Consider the following 19,808-nt stretch of genomic DNA (forward strand, 5'->3'; position numbering starts at 1 on the left):
CCACCATCGGAAACAGACCCTGGCACTCAACTCTACACCAATTGAGTAAGAGCTTAGAACTAGTGACTGCTGTTTCCTGTTTTGTGTCAACACTTGAGGCAAAGCTGGAGTACCTCTCCAAGGCAGATGATGTGGAGGCCTTGAGTAGCCCAGGCATCAGGACCTTCCTCTCGGCATCCCTGGTAAAATCCAAAGAGGAAGAACCAATACATCTGGTACCCAGTCTGTTGCAGGAGATGCTGGAAAGATACTAAGATGTTACTACCTGACCTACTTTGGTGCTCCACTCCAGATTTTCTCTCTGAGTTTACTTTCATATTGTTACATTCTCCCAAATTCACCCACAAGACAGTGGGGCTTTTCTGTCAGGGGTTGCTCCCTTAGTCTTATGTCCTTTCGGGCTGCCCACAAGGCAGTGGGTTTGATGAACTGCAGGTAGTACCATCTACTCCCATTACAGTAGCAGGCATAACTACATGAATAGTAACTGAAAGTGTGATAAACACAATGACAAAAATGGAATAGAAAATGGGGGTAAATGCAGTTTTCCCACAAATGAGTTCCTCTGGTAGAGATATCAGTGGTTCTTTGGGAATCTTCTCAGTAGAATTAAGAAACCCTGACTTCCTGTTACTATTGTCTTTCTCTGTTTCATGTATCAATGGCATCCACTCACCTCTTTCTCCACTTACAATCTTTCTTTTCACTTGCCCAGGGATTGTTAAAGTAAAATCCCTATCTTTTTTTTTCTCTTTTCCCATGTACAATTTAGATCATTCCCAGAGACCTTGAGTCTGCTGGATGTTTTGCCCTTGTCTAAAGGAGAAGGATCTGTTTGCTCTCATCTGCAGATTGGATGATTTCTGTTTTTCTAATTAACCAGAATCTCATCTGGTATAAATTAGCATTGCTACATTGATTTATACAAGCTGAGGATTTGGTCCTAGATGCAGTGGTAACATAACAGTGGTAGGATACTATGCAGTGTTGTTGTAGCTGTATTGGTCACAGGATATTAGTGAGACAAGGTGGGTGTGATAACATCTTTTATTGGACCAACTTCTGTTCATGAGGGAGACAAGCTTTCAAGCTACACAGAATTGGACTGATGTTTTTATATCTCAATAGTCAATTAGACTCCTAGACTCATTGATTTAAGCTCGAAGGGACCATCAAGATCATCTAGTCTGACCTCCTGACCATTTCAGGCCACAGAACCTCACCTACCCACTCCTGTAATAGACCCCTAACCTCTGGCTGAGTTACTGAAGTCCTCAAATCATGATTTTAAGAATTCAAGTTATAGAAAACCATCATTTACACTAGTTTAAACCTGCAGATGACCATTTTCCCTAGCTGCAGAGAAAGGCAAAAAGCCCCAGGGTCTTTGCCAATCTGACCTCGGAGAAATTCCTTCCTTACCCCAAATATGGCGATCACTTAGAGCCTGAGCATGTGGGCAAGACCCAGCAGTCAGACACTGGGAAAGAATTCTCTGTAGTAACTCAAAGCCCTCCCCATCTAGTGTCCCATCACCGGCCATTGGAGATATTTGCTAATGGCAGTCGCAGATTGGTGATATACCATTGTAGGCAGACTCATCTTACCATCTCCTCCATAAACTTATCAAGCTCAATCTTGAAGCCAGTTAGGTTTTTTGCCCTAAGGGCTCCCCTTGGAAGGCTGTTCCAGAATTTCACTCCTCTGATGATTAGAAACCTTCACCTAATTTCAAGCCTAAATTGTTGATGACTAGTTTATATTCATTTGTTCTTATATCAACATTGGCACTTAACTTAAATAACTCCTCTGTCTCCCTGGTATTTATCCCTCCAATGTATTATTAGAAAGCAATCATAACTCTTTTCGGCCTTTGTTTGGTTAGGCTAAACAAGCCAAGCTCTTTGATTCTCCTCTTATAGGTAGGTTTTCTAATCCTATGATCATCCTAGTAGCCCTTCTCTGCACCTGTTCCAGTCTGAACTCATCTTTCTTAAACATGGGAGACCAGAATTCCACACAGTATTCCAGATGAAGTCTCACCAGTGCCTTGCATAATGGCACTAACACTTCCCTGCCTCTACTTCAAATAGCTCACGTGATGCATCCTAAGATTGCATTACCTGTTTTTCATGACTGCATCACATTGACAGCTCATAGTCATCCTGTGATCAATCAATACACCAAGGTCTTCCTCCTCCTCTATCTCTTCCAACTCATAAATCCTCAAATTATAGCAAAAATTCTTCCTGTTAGTCCCTAAGTGCATGACATTGCACTTGCAAGAAATTTCATCCAATGTCTATAATGTCAGTTTTCAAAGTCATCCAGATATTCTTGTATGATATTCCAGTACTCCTCTGTCCCAGTGATACCTTCCAAATTGCTGACTGGTGGTGAGATGGAATGACTGACAAAGCCGCTGCATAGAGGTGTTTTTTCTTAACTTTTTCTTTTCTTTTTTGGTATTCCTAGATGCAATTTTTATGGTCTTCCTCCCACTTCATGCATTTCATGTATTTAATATTGGCCTTCGTAGGAAGGTCTATATATCACATTGACTAGAGCAGGGGTAGGCAACCTATGGCAAGTGTGCCAAAGGTGGCATGAGAGCTGATTTTCAGTGGCACTCACGCTGCCAGGATCCTGGCCACCAGTCCAGGGTGCTCTGCATTTTAATTTAATTTTAAATAAAGCTTCTTAAAGATTTTAAAAACCTTATTTACTTTACATACAATAGTTTAGTTATATATTATAGATTTATAGAAAGAGACCTTCTAAAAACGTTAAAATGCATTACCGGCATGCGAAATCTTAAATTAGAATGAATAAATGAAGACTCGGCATACCACTTCTGAAATGTTGCCGACCCCTGGTCTAGTGGAACAATATCTGATTACTAAGATGTTCAGGGAAATCCGTATGAAAGATTTTAAATACTTGGTGGAAACAAGTGTGGGTCCCTTTAGCAAAGATTTTCTGCTGGGGTGTAAGAGAGGAAGCTTTTATTCTTGGGAGAGAATGAACATTTTCCAGGGGAAATAAGAACTGAAAATTTCCATTTCTGTTTCTCACACACATAGGCATCTTTCCCTTCCCTTGGCCCTTAGAAGCCATTTAAGTCCCTCTCCACCTGGCTCAAGGTCAAACCTGGCTATGTTTTTTGATGATCAGTGAGACTGTGAAAGGACTAAAGCTAGGGTTAATGGTAACGCAGCCCAAATATGGTTTACTTTCCTGATCATCCACTAATTTGCTACTTACTCTCTGAGTGAGGGTCCAAAGTTTTCAGAGGTCAGAGCTGCATTGAGCTTTTCTTCAAGTTTTTATGGATGCTAGTGATGAGGTGAGTGCCCTTGTCTAAATTTTTTGTACACATCTTACTGGGCCAGCTGGTATAAATCTGTCTCGCTCCATTGAAATCAATACAGCTATGATGATTTACACCAGCTGAGATGCTGGCCCCTAAAGATCTGAGGAGAGTATTAGGGCTGATTTATATTAGAAATGGAAAGTAGGTAATTTTTAACATTTAGCCATTGTAATCAAATGCTGGACTATGCCTGCAATAATGAGGTCCACTTTGTGTTTGAACTTAAACATGAGTTGCATTGCTTTGCTAAAAGGTTTACTTAAATTCAGAGATCCCTTCAAATAATATACACGACAGCTGACATGGACCACAATCACAGTTAGACTTCAGAAAGTCAGATGAGACCATCGTAATTTGCACTTACAGTTTCTTTCATCCAAGGAGTTCAGAGTAATTTACATGCTTTTACTAATTCTAAACACCACTCCTTCTAGGTAGATAAGCATAAGCGCTGAACTCACTTAACACAGTAGCTAAATTGAGGCATAGAGAGTTTAAATGACACAGTCACAGGACAAGTCAGTAGCAGAGACACATATAGCAACCAGGTGTCCTGACTCTCAGCCAGGGTGATAGCCACTAGTCTTATGCTCAAATCTTATATGCTACACAAGGCCAGGGACTTACTCCTTCCACATTGGTAATGTTCCTGAGAAAAGTAAACAATCTATGCTATGAATGGAGCAGAGTACGCCAATGCAAGCAGGTCAGTAAGGGAGCGGTATGGTTAGGCTGCAGGAAGGATTATCTATCAAGATCTGGCTCTCAGCACTCCCTGCATGCTCTGTGTACCAATCAAAAGTCCCAGTGCGCAGACAAAATTAAACTTAGGATATAGATTAAATGAATATGTCTGTACAGAGTAAGAAAAATAAATTTAGAGTATCCAATCAAACTCTTATCATTTGCTTTGTATGTGCAGGAAGTACTTGCTTTTCTACCCTTACAAGAATGAAAGACTATCCTAGTTATGAACCAAAAGACTTTGGGGTGAATTCTGGCCTGTTATCTGTGAATGCACTGGAATAGCTGTGAGAGTGGAGGAGGAGAGTTTAGAAAGCCTCTTCCTCTACTTCTCAGTGCATTTGGAGCCTTTACAGTGCCCACTGAAATCAATGGAAGGACACTCATGCATTGACTTTAATTGACATTAGATCAGCCCCCTGCTTAAGAACATAGCAGGATACAAACAAGAAATAAATGCCTGAATCTAAGCAGGGGAGTTTCCATACTAGGTATAGCACTCAAAGTAGTTGATCAGTGTAGACTCCCAAGGGAAGTGGCAGAGGCCACATTACTGCAAAGATTCAGGAACAGGTCCAGTAAGACATTAGTGGCTATAACTTGGGGGCACCTTCTGTGAAATACAGGAGGTCAGAGAGGGTGGCCAGAATGGCCATTTCTTGCCTGACATTGTATGCAGCTCGCTGGCTCAGGGGACTGGGAATGGCTTATGGAGCTTTTCACCTTCAGGTCATTGGTTGCAATCTGGCTTCAAGTTCATAAATACTAAAAGTCATTATGATTTGACAGCTGTCAGGAAGGCTTTGTGAAACGAGGTGTCCAGAGTGGGTCTCTATCCATTTTTCAGTGAAGTGTCTGTATCACATAAAGTGCTATAAAAGTAATTATCACTAATTGGTAGTCTCAGCAGAGAAGCCAAGAGCTATATGGGTCCCGTGAGCTGTACTGACTTTTTACCCCTTTAGGGCAAATGTGAAGCACAGTGGTGTGTGATGCAATAATGATGTGAAGGAAAATCACACCATTACTGTACCTGCTGTACTTGTTCTGGGGATAAGGAGAGAAGTTGAGTCTCTAGGGCTCACAGGCCAGCACTTTTAATCATTGTGGAATTCCCTTTTAAGAGAGTTTTTTGTTGTTGTTTTCAAACACAATTTTTTTTAAAAAAAGTGTTTACACTCATTAGTCTAAGTAGGTGAAGCCATATTGTTTGAGACCTTTTAAAATGAGATTAAACAAAATACTAGAAAATATAGGGAATAAACTTGCATTTGTCAGGAGATACTCTTCATGAGTTAATGTGTCTTTTCCATCTCAAACTTCTATTAGTACTGTAATATAAAATACTCAGATTCTTTAGTGGTAATCTTCTGGACACAAATTATCCATAAGAAAAATTGCATAAGAATTATATTTTTCTATATTCAGTAAGGGGTCTGTATATTTTTGTGGAATTCAGAGTGTTTAGGGAAAACAAAGACAATGAAATATTGAGACTATGATGATAGATTTGCTTCTGTAGGAAGGAGATCTAAAGAATTTTAATAGAAATAGAACAGAATTTTAATTCAGTGGGCTAAATTCTGTCTTCACTTACGAGGCATAAATCAGGTGATATCAATGCAGTTACATCAGTGTAAAACCAACTGAGGGGTAAAATTAGGTCCACAGGACCCAATTCTGCTCTCATACCAGTTTAAATCCATATTAACACTGAAGTCATTGGTGTTTCTTTGAATGAATACTGGCACAAATTAAAGCAGAATTAGGGCAAGAGTCTGCTCTCATATTAGTTTAAATCCAGTGAAGCTGCTCTGAATTTACTTTCCTTGAGAGCAGAACCTGGCTAGAGCAGCTCCACTGATGTCAATGGAAATTTATGCTAGCTGAAAAGTTATCCCATCAAATGTAAATTAGCCAGCATGCAACAACTAAATTGTTTGCTAGGTGTTAGTGAGAATTGAAAGAAAAAATAATTATATAATGACTAGAAAGACTATATAGCTCCAAAAGTGTGGATCATTGATTTACTTGAAAATTTAAGTATATGCAAAACTTCATGAAAACTTAATGTACCCTGTCTTATTTTTCTAACTTGGTTTCAAATCATTGTCATGACATCAGTCAGTGCAAATGCCTTTCTCTCTACCAAATCTGTGTATTAAACCATATTCAAATTAGATGGAAGATTTGGAATCATATTGTTAGGTAATGTGTATTTTACCCATGTTTTATCTCTCCACTATACATTTTATACTCTAGCTTATACAGCTCCCAATAGATCTTAGTATAAGAGACCTCAATAAATCTCAAACTATTTAATATGGAAAAAATGTATTTGTTATTTGTGTCATGTTTTATTAGTGCCCTCCAACTTCTGACGTTGGAGAGAACATTCTCTTTGCCAACAAGCTTTGCAGCTTGAATTTATGCTAAATAATAGATTATAGTCTATAATAATAGTCTCAGCAGAGAAGCCAAGAGCTATATGGGTCCCGTGAGCTGTACTGACTTTTTACCCCTTTAGGGCAAATGTGAAGCACAGTGGTGTGTGATGCAATAATGATGTGAAGGAAAATCACACCATTACTGTACCTGCTGTACTTGTTCTGGGGATAAGGAGAGAAGTTGAGTCTCTAGGGCTCACAGGCCAGCACTTTTAATCATTGTGGAATTCCCTTTTAAGAGAGTTTTTTGTTGTTGTTTTCAAACACAATTTTTTTTAAAAAAAGTGTTTACACTCATTAGTCTAAGTAGGTGAAGCCATATTGTTTGAGACCTTTTAAAATGAGATTAAACAAAATACTAGAAAATATAGGGAATAAACTTGCATTTGTCAGGAGATACTCTTCATGAGTTAATGTGTCTTTTCCATCTCAAACTTCTATTAGTACTGTAATATAAAATACTCAGATTCTTTAGTGGTAATCTTCTGGACACAAATTATCCATAAGAAAAATTGCATAAGAATTATATTTTTCTATATTCAGTAAGGGGTCTGTATATTTTTGTGGAATTCAGAGTGTTTAGGGAAAACAAAGACAATGAAATATTGAGAATATGATGATAGATTTGCTTCTGTAGGAAGGAGATCTAAAGAATTTTAATAGAAATAGAACAGAATTTTAATTCAGTGGGCTAAATTCTGTCTTCACTTACGAGGCATAAATCAGGTGATATCAATGCAGTTACATCAGTGTAAAACCAACTGAGGGGTAAAATTAGGTCCACAGGACCCAATTCTGCTCTCATACCAGTTTAAATCCATATTAACACTGAAGTCATTGGTGTTTCTTTGAATGAATACTGGCACAAATTAAAGCAGAATTAGGGCAAGAGTCTGCTCTCATATTAGTTTAAATCCAGTGAAGCTGCTCTGAATTTACTTTCCTTGAGAGCAGAACCTGGCTAGAGCAGCTCCACTGATGTCAATGGAAATTTATGCTAGCTGAAAAGTTATCCCATCAAATGTAAATTAGCCAGCATGCAACAACTAAATTGTTTGCTAGGTGTTAGTGAGAATTGAAAGAAAAAATAATTATATAATGACTAGAAAGACTATATAGCTCCAAAAGTGTGGATCATTGATTTACTTGAAAATTTAAGTATATGCAAAACTTCATGAAAACTTAATGTACCCTGTCTTATTTTTCTAACTTGGTTTCAAATCATTGTCATGACATCAGTCAGTGCAAATGCCTTTCTCTCTACCAAATCTGTGTATTAAACCATATTCAAATTAGATGGAAGATTTGGAATCATATTGTTAGGTAATGTGTATTTTACCCATGTTTTATCTCTCCACTATACATTTTATACTCTAGCTTATACAGCTCCCAATAGATCTTAGTATAAGAGACCTCAATAAATCTCAAACTATTTAATATGGAAAAAATGTATTTGTTATTTGTGTCATGTTTTATTAGTGCCCTCCAACTTCTGACGTTGGAGAGAACATTCTCTTTGCCAACAAGCTTTGCAGCTTGAATTTATGCTAAATAATAGATTAATTAATTGTTTATGCTATGGATATCAATTCATAGATACAGGTATATGGGCATATTTGTCTGAATATACATCCTCAAACTATGTGATATATTTATATTTTATGACATTGATAACAGATTCACAAATCAACAGCATTTAAGAAGCACATTTATAGAAACAAATAGGATGTAGAACCAGTTTCTCCTGCAGATGTTGCACAGTAAAGAGAGAGATAGAAACTTCTTTTACTAGTTAATCTCTGTATATTGCGTCTGTGTGGTACATTGTGCTAAGTGCTACTAGCACCTCATGCCTCCACTGTTCTCATGTTTCAAAATTGCTTTGTAGTTTGTGATTTATGCAGTCATCTCTAATTCTTGGAATAAAAAGGTAGATTCATTTTCATGATCTATATATAATGGATTTAGGAGTATTCATTCCTTTTTCTCACTCTATAATAGATGTAGGAGAAATGTGGCCACCAGCTTATGCAGGGTGGGGAGAAGCAATATTTCACAGTTATGTAAACAGTAGGGCTCTGAGGACATAGCCATGAAATATAACTTTTTTAAGTTTAATGGGGAAAAAAATCCAAACAGCTTGTGCAGCATTTTAACCAATGGGAGTATAGTATGCAAATAAACTAGTCTACTCCATGAAGATTGCTTGGCTTTCATATCCAATACCAGTTCAACCATGAGTTCTACCCATCCTCCTACAACATCCCACTGTTCCTAACCATCTTGTACACAAGCTCCAAACTAATAGCCTCATTCTGCTACTGTTAATCATGCTAAACATTAGCTTGAGACTGCTGGTGAAGCATTGATTTTAATTGGTCTAGTGGCAGAGCAACGTACTATTCAGTATGAGTACAGGTGGCACAGTTCTACCCTAAAATCTATAGACCTGATTTGCCTATCAATTACAGCAATTTTATACTGTTTGGGCTTGATTTTTTAGTGTTATGAACTTTGGGTAGTGATTTACTTTTGTGAAAATTGCATTGTGCACATTTTTTCATAGGTGTAAATGACAACACAAGGTGGAAGAGTTGTTTCTAATTTATACCTGTGTGAGAACAGAATCCAGCTCTCTATAAATCTATAATATTGTCTTCCCAATCTTCTGGGTTTTTTTTCAAAAATGTTCTTGCTAGTTTAGGGCAGAGTGATACTTGTATGGAATTGTGATTAAAATGTTTTCTTTCATTAAAATACATTGCAAGAAAACTGTATGAGTAAGGTTCATGCATAGAACCCAGAAGAGATGTATAACACCAGATATCACTGAAGTTTTGCTTTTGTGAATGCCAAGGTATCACTACAGTCGGAGATAGGTTTCTATAGTTTCACAGGTCACAGTTACCTGAATACTGTCTTCTATAAATGTAAGTAATGTCAGAACTGGTTGAATATGCTGCATAATTTTATTTGACAAATTTTGACAATATTTATACATTTTCTGCCTAATATTTTCAAATATTGAAATTCTAATGAATATGTTTGCAAATTTCACTTTACATGAAATAATCAATCTCATTCAGATGTGGTAATACCATGTGCAAGGATGTAAAATCTGTACAAAACTAGATGATTTCTTTTCAGAAGGATTAGTCTGCAGAGAGAGAATAATTCTCAAGTCTGCTTGCAAATGGACTCTGGTTAGAGTTTTGAGTTTTATATAACCCCAACTAGGAAAGTTCCATGTGATCATGTGGTTTCAGGTTCCTTTGCAAACTTTTCCCTCAGCCCCTCAAGGCATTCACTAATACCCCTCCTCCCCCATTATATACTGTAATAATGCATGACAGGGTGAGTTACATATGGCATGGAGTTGATTAACAAACGTTACTGGCACTCAAGAAGTACCATCATTACATAACATATATTACATCCTGAAGTACATTTTGTTATTTTTATGAAGTCTTTTTAATTATAGTTTCTCCCTCTCTCTCTCTCTCTCTCTCTCTCACACACACACACACACACACACACACACACACACACACACACACACACACACACACTCGTTTTCCTCATTTGTTATATTGTGGCTCTGAACTTGGATTTCCTGCAAGATTTCCCCTGAGGAGAGGACCCTACTTCTGAACGTCAAGTTTTAGAAACCTTATTTGTAGGTGTTTCTCCCACCACAATGTTGTTGCAGTATCAGGCAGTTAGTACCAGTATATTTCGATGATGGAACCCACTGGTACAGCTGGGCAAATAAAAGGTTTTTTCAATTCACTGGCAGTCCTGAAAAATAGACGAAAAAATTGGTTCAGATCGAACTGAAAGCAATTTTTTTTTAAATTTTCAGTGAATTGAAAAAGTCAACAAAAATTCTGTTTAAATTTGGGGTATTTTAACTTTTTAAAATAAAAACAAAGGGCTAAATGCACAAAACTATTGAGGAGGCCCTGCCCTGCCCCATACCCAATAGCCCAATGGTTGTGGCACTCACCAGAGAGAGGCGAGACCTGGGTTCAAGTCTATGCCCCAGGGCAGGGATTTGTATCTGGGTCTGCTATATGCCAGGTGAGTGTCCTGACCACTCAACTATTGGTCATGAAGGTTGGGGGTGGCAACAGAACCTCTCTCTCATTTCCTCCTGTTTTGGACATGTTGCCGAAGGCTACGTCTGTACTGCACGCCACTTGTGGAGGCGTGTACTATATGTATAGCTACTCACCACCTTTGAAAGCAGGCTGCATCCACACTGCGGTGTGTAGCTCCATGTGTCAGTGAAAGGTTCTGGCAGAGGGGAAATGACTGATTCTTCTCCCCAGCTGTTGGAACCCTTCACCACTATTGGAGTTTTTCTCTGTGGCTGGCCAAGGGCTCCAGCAGTGAGGAGCTGCCAGAGCCTTTCCCTACTGTTGGAGTCTTTCACTGCGCCAGAGAAGGGCTCCAGCAGCAGGGAGGCAGTGGGACAGTGTACTGCTAAAAACAGCAACGTAGATGGGGAGGCACGGCTTGGGTGAATAGAGAGCTATGTACTCTAGTACATACCTGCACCCTTTAGGCGTGTCTTTACCCCGCTCTACACTGCTATTCAGGCCTGTGCTCAGGGGACTAAGAAGGCATGCGCTCTACATACTGGCAAAAGAGGCATGAAGTAAAGATGTACCCTAAAACTGCTTGTGAATCTAGTCCTATTTTTGCCCCCCAAAAAAACAATTTGACGAATTTGCGTCAGATTTGTGAATAGTTTAGCTGGCCCCAAACTGCATTTTTCAACAAATAAGCTATTCCTCTGAAAAAATTCACGCAACTCTGTCCACTAGTCCATTCCATTCTCCTCTACTTCTGTTCAAGGAGAACTGTGGTCTGAGTATGTAACTAGACACCATGAACTCCAGAGTTCTGATCCTAATTCTGGCACCGACTCCCTCTGTGGGCCAGCCGCCTAACCTCACTGTCTCAGCTTCCCATTCCATAAGGCGAAGATAACAAATCTGACCCTGTCTTTCAGCTTTTTAATGAGGATTGATGAATGATGGAATGTCTGTAGAGGAATTTCCTATGATCTACCTATTGTTATTAGTCTGGATGTAGGGGAGGTAATCAAAATACTCATATCCCCACTGAAGCTTTCAACTGCTTTCTGTACACGAACACGCACTCTTTTCTGTTCTGGTTCTGTGCAGGTATCTTACACCCTTTGTATTTCAGGCATGGCTTGAGTGTGTCACTTTTTTAGGAGTCTAGAAAAATTGGGTAATGGAACGTATTATGAATTCAGTGTAACACAGCATGTGGCAATGTTTTCAGTGAAATGCTATCTGCCCTTAGAGGAGAACCATTTAGCCAAAATTTATTTTCAGAAATCCACATATAGGGCCAAATCATTAGATGTGCTCAGCTCTCAATGAACAGTTACAACTCCCTCTGAGGGCAATGGGAGTTTTAGTTACTCAGGACTTCAGGATGAGATCCGTAGCTTGGATCTGCAGATAAATTCCATCCACATATCTCTACTGGAGTGTAGGTGAAACTTAATCTCTTTATCCATCAACAATAGCGAAAATAACCTAAAACAAAGCCCGAGGTCTAAAATGAGAAAATAACCTTTCCAGTTGGATTGGATTGGCTGGTCCTCTCATATACTCTGCTTGAATCATAAAAATACAAGGAGACAGGAGGAACATTTTCCTTTTGATTTCTTTTATCACTGCAGACCCAAAGGTTTGTTGTTTTTTCTCCCAAACACAGTATTTTTTCTCTCTGTGTGATTATTTTTCTCCACATTTTTGTTCATGTTTACATTATAAATAGAACTTTGAAAAACATATGGGTTTCAGTTCACTTGGCTGTTGTTTTCTTTAACTTGCTTTTTTCACTCTGAAAGTTTCAGGTATCATGAAGACCAAACTTAAAACAAAACTAGGTGAATTTTGCTAAACTCTGTCATTTGCAAGGGTTGTGTGTGATCCTAAAAGTCTACTTTTGCACAAGGCTATTACAAGATCTGCTGTGAAACTAAAGGCAACGTCACCACCTTTTGTCTTGAAAAGTTGGTGTTTGTCTAGGGACAGCAAAAAGTTTTACTTTGAGTCTCAATGAAAAGTTCGCAGGACCCAAAAGTGTTTTGCGTGAAATTTATATGGGTTTATTTCTATATACTTTGTGGGCCTATCATAAGCAGATGTTAGCCTCTCACTATCATGAATGCTGAATGTATGATGGAAGCTGAGGGGAAGAGGCATGTTTGGTACAGAAGCTTAGAGCCTTTATTTCCACCAGGCTATTTTGTCTCTTGCCTTTGTCTTTATCATGGTTTCCTGTAGCCTTCTCTCTACTTCTCAAAGTTCTCTTCACATCCCTTCTCATTCGGAGAAGTCCTTGCTCCTTTTCTTTCTTTCTTTTTACATTCAAAGTTTAGTTAATTTGTTCCCAGTTTCATTCATTTCTCTGATGCATTTTATTCTTTTTCCTTGCTGTCTTTTCTAACTGATTAAATTTCCTTTTTCTCTTTCCCTTACATATTCTTCTTTTCATCACGGTTTCTCTCCAAACTCTCATTTCTTTTTCTCCTCTCCTCACACTTCTTTCCTCCCTCCTTTGTCCTCTTCATTTCTTTTCCTCTTCCTATTCAGTTAGATCACCCCACCTCTTCTTCTGCAAGGGCCTGATTCAGGAAACAATTACATGCTTAAGTCCCATTTGGTATGTCTACAGTGCAAACAGCATATACATGCATACCTGAAGTAATTTTGATCTATCTAGATTGCTAAAAATAGCAATGAAGCCACAGCAGCACTGGCTAGCCACCTAATTGCAGGCCCACCCAGGACCCTGAGTACATATTCAGGCTGCTAGCCCATGCCACCGGTCATGCTGCCATGGCTTCTCTGCTATTTTTAGCAAGGTAGCTTGATCAAAGCTATTTCTGAGATGTCCATGCATGCTACAGCCATACCTCTGATTGCAATGTAGACACACCCATTGAAGTCCATGCAACTTAGTACGTGATAAAAGTAACCACATGCTCAAGTGGTGTCCTAAATTGAGGTCTCAATTTCTTCCTTTCCTTTTCATTTTTATTTTCCCTTTTTGTTCTTTTCCTTTTGCTGTTCTTGTTCACCACAGGAACTACCATAGCTGTAGCTTGATACACCGTTAATTGAAAATAGAGTTCTGGCTGAATTATTATTTTATTTTTGGCCTATCAGAGCACAAGCCCCAGACTGCTCAGGCCCTAAACATCAAACAGTGGTGGCTTCAGAGCAACCAGTTTTCTCCAGAGGTTCTGTTACTCAAATGGGGAGAGGTGAGATTTGGCGAGCTCTCATCAGAAGTCAGAACCATTTGCCAATCCCTGCTGCACTGTTAGTGAGACCCAGACAGATTACTCAGTGGGCAGATGATTACATATGGAGCATTTTAATTCCTAGGACACTAGTTCAAAGCTATCCAGATTGCCAGTGACAAAAACTCATTACCATCTGCTGGTTGCTTGGGACTTATCTGAAATGTGTGTGGTCCACTTCACGTACAGAAACCAACCTAATGAGGGATGGGTCTGCACCCTTATTGGCAGCCAGGGCAGAGGTGAAGAGGATTGCAAAGGCACAGAGAATAATTGCCCTCTCAGGCCCACAAATATGGGCCCCGCAGGCGAGGCCTGTGGCACATTGGCAGGGCAATGAAGGGAAGCTTATGCTGCCACTGCACCTGCTGTGCCTGTTTTGTGGAACACTAGAGGAGCTCAGCATCCAGGGCTGTCAATGTGCCAAAACCAGAACCAATTTACAAACCTTAGATACTTTGATTTGTTTCATCCAATTACTTAGCTACTGGATGCTCATTGGACAATGAAGGAAACTAATTAGCAACAGTTAAGACACTGGGATACACAATGGTGTCTGTGAGGACTGCAGCATGTCTCAGGTGCTTTGTGGTTAGATCAACAGAGATGAAACCTGTTGTCACATGTGGCTTGGTATAAATGACCAGAAAGATAACATAAAAGTAATAGATTTAGTTTAGGGAAACTCTGCTTCCCCTCCTTGATTAAATGTTGCCTTTGAGGCAGCCACAGGGCATAATTCATGTTTGCATAGGGCCTATCACAATGGGCTTCTGGTCTGTGGCTGAGGCTCCTATGTGATACTGCAATACAAATGAATAATAATAAACAACAATGCTCAGCAATCAGGCAAAAAGGAATTAGCGTCTGCAATAGCAATTCCCAGATAAATGCCATGTAACAATGAGTGAAAACTGGAATAATTATTACCCTCCAAATCATAATTCCAATGACTGTTCCCCGTAAATTAACAAAATGCTAAAGTTTCTCCACAATTATTTGATGTTAAAACAGACTAGATAACAAGGGCTGAATTTTTCTCCCTCATGCATACCAACTCTCTGACATTAAAAGGAGGCATGTATGTGATTGAGAGCAGAATTTAATCCTGGGAATGTAAAGTTAGGACTCCTGGTTGTAAACTAACTGTGCAATGGTATTTTTATATGTGTGATAGCTGAAAGGTGCAGAGGATTTTTCTTCTGTCTGGGGAGCACCGAAAACTTGAGACATGTAGCAAAACTATCCAGACTTCTTCAGTCTGCAAAACTCAGCTGTTGTTAATGAGATCAGCACGTGGCCCTTTCTGTCTAAATTGCTCCAGCGGTAAAATGAGACTGATAATAATTACCACACAGAGTTATTTTGAGGATTCACTAGCTGATATTTAAAAAATGCTCTACAGTTGTAAAGGGTTATATAAATGCAGAATCTTGATTGGACAAAGGTCTCGAGACACTGACACTGTAAGATAAATGGGGATTGGGTTATTGAGATTGGATAGGAAACTTTGTAAGCATGGACTTTCTTGACAGATCTCTAGTTCTTTCTGTTCCAGTTAGGCTGAAAATGTGGGTGAAATCAAGACTCCGTGAAGTCCAATGCTAAACTGCCATAGCTTCAGTGAGGCTAGGATTTTACCCCATGAGCACAAGCTATTTTTTGTGTGTGATTTTTGCATGCAGACTTCCAGTCCTGAAACAATTAAAAATAAATACATAATATTTGTCATAATAGGAAGAAAAAAGTTCAACCAAACATTTTGTACTCTGAAACCTCTCCTAAAACTGTTTGCCTTGGATGACAGTTCAGTTTAATTTTGTATTTTATCTGAATGGGCTTTCCCATTGACTCCTAGGGACGCCATGTGGGCTAAGGTGTGAAAATTGGACTCAGGGCCAGGGCAAGGATGTTTTGCGCCCTAGGTGAAACTTCCACCTTGCACCCTCCCCCCCCCCCCCGCGCCCCCGCCCTGAGGCCTCCCTGTGGCGCCTCCCCACTGCGGCAGCTCCCCCCCACCCTGAGGCACCCCCGCCGCCCCAGCTCACCCCTTCTCCGCCTTCTCCCTGAGCATGCCGTGGCTGCTTCACTTCTCCCACCTCCCAGGCTTGCGGCGCCTAAGATGATTGGCATCACAAGCCTGGGAGGCAGGAGAAGTGAAGCAGCTCACCCCTGCCCCGCCTCCTCCCCGAGCACACCATGGCTGCTTCACTTCTCCTGCCTCTCAGGCTTGCAGCGTCAATCAGCTCAGTTCTCTTACTGAACTCTAAGAAAATGCCAAATTGTGAGACTTGAAATGTGAAGAAAAAATATGAAGGGCTGGCAGATTTATCAGCTTGTGTGTTGCAACATTCTCCCTAAGAAGCCTCGGCAAAAATGAAATGAAGGGAAGAAAGAGCTGTGAACCATGATGAAGATGATTAAAGAGAGTACAGAGCAGCTGTCAAAGCAAATATCAAGCAACATTGATAAATTTATAGCTCACCCTGAGACTGTCTCAAATATTTCCAAGAAAACAGAAGCTTTGCTGCTGCACAGGGTAAGCGGCACTAATCATTGAGTGCAGCCCCCTAGGGACCACATTCTGTTCTCAGACACTCCACTGTAAATTCTGAGCAGATGCATAGATTTTAAGGCAGTTACTGATTGTGGATTTTCACTGCTAACTGAGAACAGAGTTTGGTCCTGAGAATTTTGCTTATTAGAAGAGTCGATCTGCGTGGAAACCCCCCATACACACACACTGAAGTAGTTACAGAATCTTGAAAAAAGTGAAACTTTTTTCATTTTTGTCTCAATTTTTTTCTTGCATATTGGAAAGTAAATTTTCTGAGGTAGTAAAAAAGTGCATTTGGTGAAAAAAGTTAATTTTTGATGCAACTAGTGATATTCTCCCTCCCCTTTCATACAAATTCATGAACATTTATGCTTTTGGCCAGAGGATATAATTTGGCCAGTTTTCTCTGAGAGCAGCTGCGAGCAAATGCCTCTTCTCAGAATCTCATGGAGGATCTTGTTTCTGATCTTCTGTTCTCTCTGCAGGCTGGAACTCCCTAGTCAGTATTTTAGGAAATTTTTCTTTTGATCAAATTTGTTACATCCAAATGATCACTGCATGCGGATGCAGGAATGTGTCCAAAATCAGACAGGAGTTCTGTTAAACATCTTGGCACTAGAATAGATGAAGCAGTTTATAAATGTCTCTGACTGATGTTCCCATAAGCTACTTTATTCTTCACCTGAAGCCAATAATCAATATAAATAAATTCCCTGCTCATATTTATCATGACTATCTAATACAATTCTTTATCATACAAGGCCTAATTTTGTCATAGGAATGTTCTTAGATTGTAAATTCTTAGGGACAGGGACTGTTTATGTTTCATGTTGTACAAATACAAGGGACTGTGTTTGTATTGCATACCATACAAAGGCACCCTAGGCCTGATTTGTTACTTTGGATATTAGAAAAATAAAAGAAAAATAATAATAATGATGATGCTTGATTCTAATTTCACAGTGTATCTCTATTGATCTTACTGGACTGTTCCTACTTTGTACCTATCCGGGACCAGAGTCAAACCCGCTATCTGCTTTTCCTTAGTTATTCCTCCTCTCTTGACTCAACTCTTTCCCATTGCCAGCTAGTAAAATAATGTGCACAGTAGAACTGTCTGAAATGAACAGTATTTGCAAGTATTTATACACAGGTATTTGTTGTGAAACTCCATAGATCTGGCAGAGGGTGGAATTCAGTCATTTCCAATAGGAGAAAAACAAATCAAAATTGTTTTCTCAGATCTGCGTAATATCTCCTCACTCGGATATTTTCGTCTCCCTACATGTTTGGATCTCTTTATTAACTGGTCATAAAGCTCACCCTGAAAATGATCTTACTTGGATTTCACTGACATTTTCAAAGGCAGGAAAGAAATTCACACATTTTTTGTAGTGATTGCTCGGCTCTTGTGGAACAAATCTCACTTTCCAAAAGGCAGGTTTCTTTGCTACTGATGTGTTTCCCCTTCACTTAGACCAGGGGTCGGCAACCTTTCAGAAGTGGAGAGCCGAGTCTTCATTTATTCACTCTAATTTAAGGTTTCACGTGCCAGTAATACATTTTAATGTTTTTAGAAGGTCTCTTTCTATAAGTCTATAATATATAACTAAACTATTGTTGTATGTAAAGTAAATAAGGTTTTTTAAATGTTTAAGAAATTTCATTTAAAATTAAATTAAAATGCAGATCTCCCCAGACCGGTGGCCAGGACCCGGGCAGCGTGAGTGCCACTGAAAATCAGCTCGCGTGCCGCCTTCGGCACACGTGCCATAGGTTACCTACTCCTGATTTAGACTGATCAGTGAGGTTTGTTGATATAAGAATCTGATTGGAAGAGATTCTTTTAAAAAAAATCTAATTTTTCCAAAGGCTCAAAAAAGGTTTTTTGCATTTTTTTCTGAGTTTCCTTCAGCTTCATGTTAATGATTTTAGAGTTCATGGGAGTGTCAGCTAGAACCAGCTATGCCTGAATGAGCTACACCAGCACCAAATGAGCCTAATAAAGTTTCTTCTGGCCTTGTAAGATGGGAGTTCAAATCAGCATGTATCTACAATGAGAAATTCACTCTCTTGTGGATCCACGTAGGGTGATTACTTGGATATATAGACACGATCAAAGGGGAGGATGCCCAAGGGATTCATTAGAGCAGAATTTGGTTACAGTAGAGAAAAACTGCTATCTGTGATCAAAGCTTGGCAATATGGAAAATCAGAAGGGTTGGTAATAAGTAATGATGTCCTTGATGCATATGGCCAAAGCAGATTATACTATTCCCAGGCAGCATAATAGTGCCATTTTCTGTATTTTATGTCTTGACTCTCCTGTTTACTATACCTCCTTTTTAATGCCAAAGACTCAGCACTTTAAGCCAAAGGCTTAGCGCTAGCTAACTACATGTCTGCTCCTGCCATCCCAGCACAGACAAATCTTCCCTTGGCTACAAGGGCGATTTGGGCTAAAAGCAGCTAAGTGACTTAGAAGCACAAGTCCATTTTCAAAGGAGATTTAGGGTATGTCTACACTGCAGACAGACACCCATGGCAGCTGACTCGGGGTTGTGGAGCTCAGGCTGTTTCATTGCAGTATAGACTTTGGGGCTTTAGGATCTTGTGAGATGGGAGGGTCCCAGAGCTCAGGTTGGAGCCCAAGTCCAGAAGTCTACACTGCAATGAAACAGCCACGACTTCAAGGTTTTTTATTGCAGTGTAGACATAATCCTAGGTATTGGGAGCCTAAATTACATTGATGTTAGGCTCCTTAGTGCCTAAATCACTGTTTCCTTTGTTAATGGACAGCTAAGCCACTTAGGCACTTTTAAAAATGCAACCCTTTGTCTGAAAGAGGGCTGGAGTCTCTGGTCTTAAAGGGTATCCATAAGGGATCAGTGACTTCGTTCAGCTAAAATAAGCACTGGCCAGGAATCTCTGCTCAAAACTAAACTGTTCCTGTTTCACAGTTCAAAAATGTTTGCGTTGTGTGTGTGTGTGTGTGCATGAATGCTTCACTACTCCTTCATTCCAGCGAGGTCTTGCATAGTATAAGTCCCTACATGCTGTACACCATGCTGTGGCAACACAGCCAACATGTGAAATTTCTACCTTGATTTCAAGATCTATGAAGTTGAGCTAAATTGTGGATGAGCTTCAGTTACACCTATGGCTGTTTTTACACTTATCTGACTTGGAGTGAGCCACCTCACTTTGAAAATCGAAACTCCATTTCAAGGCCAATACATCCTCTTCCCAAAAGGCTTAGTAGCGCTGATGTTGGCAAAGTCTTTTGGCTCTCCAATCTATTTCTTTCTTGTATTGATTAAGCAATTGGATTGC

Source organism: Gopherus flavomarginatus, chromosome 1 (assembly GCF_025201925.1).
Source record: "Gopherus flavomarginatus isolate rGopFla2 chromosome 1, rGopFla2.mat.asm, whole genome shotgun sequence".
Lineage (NCBI taxonomy): Eukaryota > Metazoa > Chordata > Testudines > Testudinidae > Gopherus > Gopherus flavomarginatus.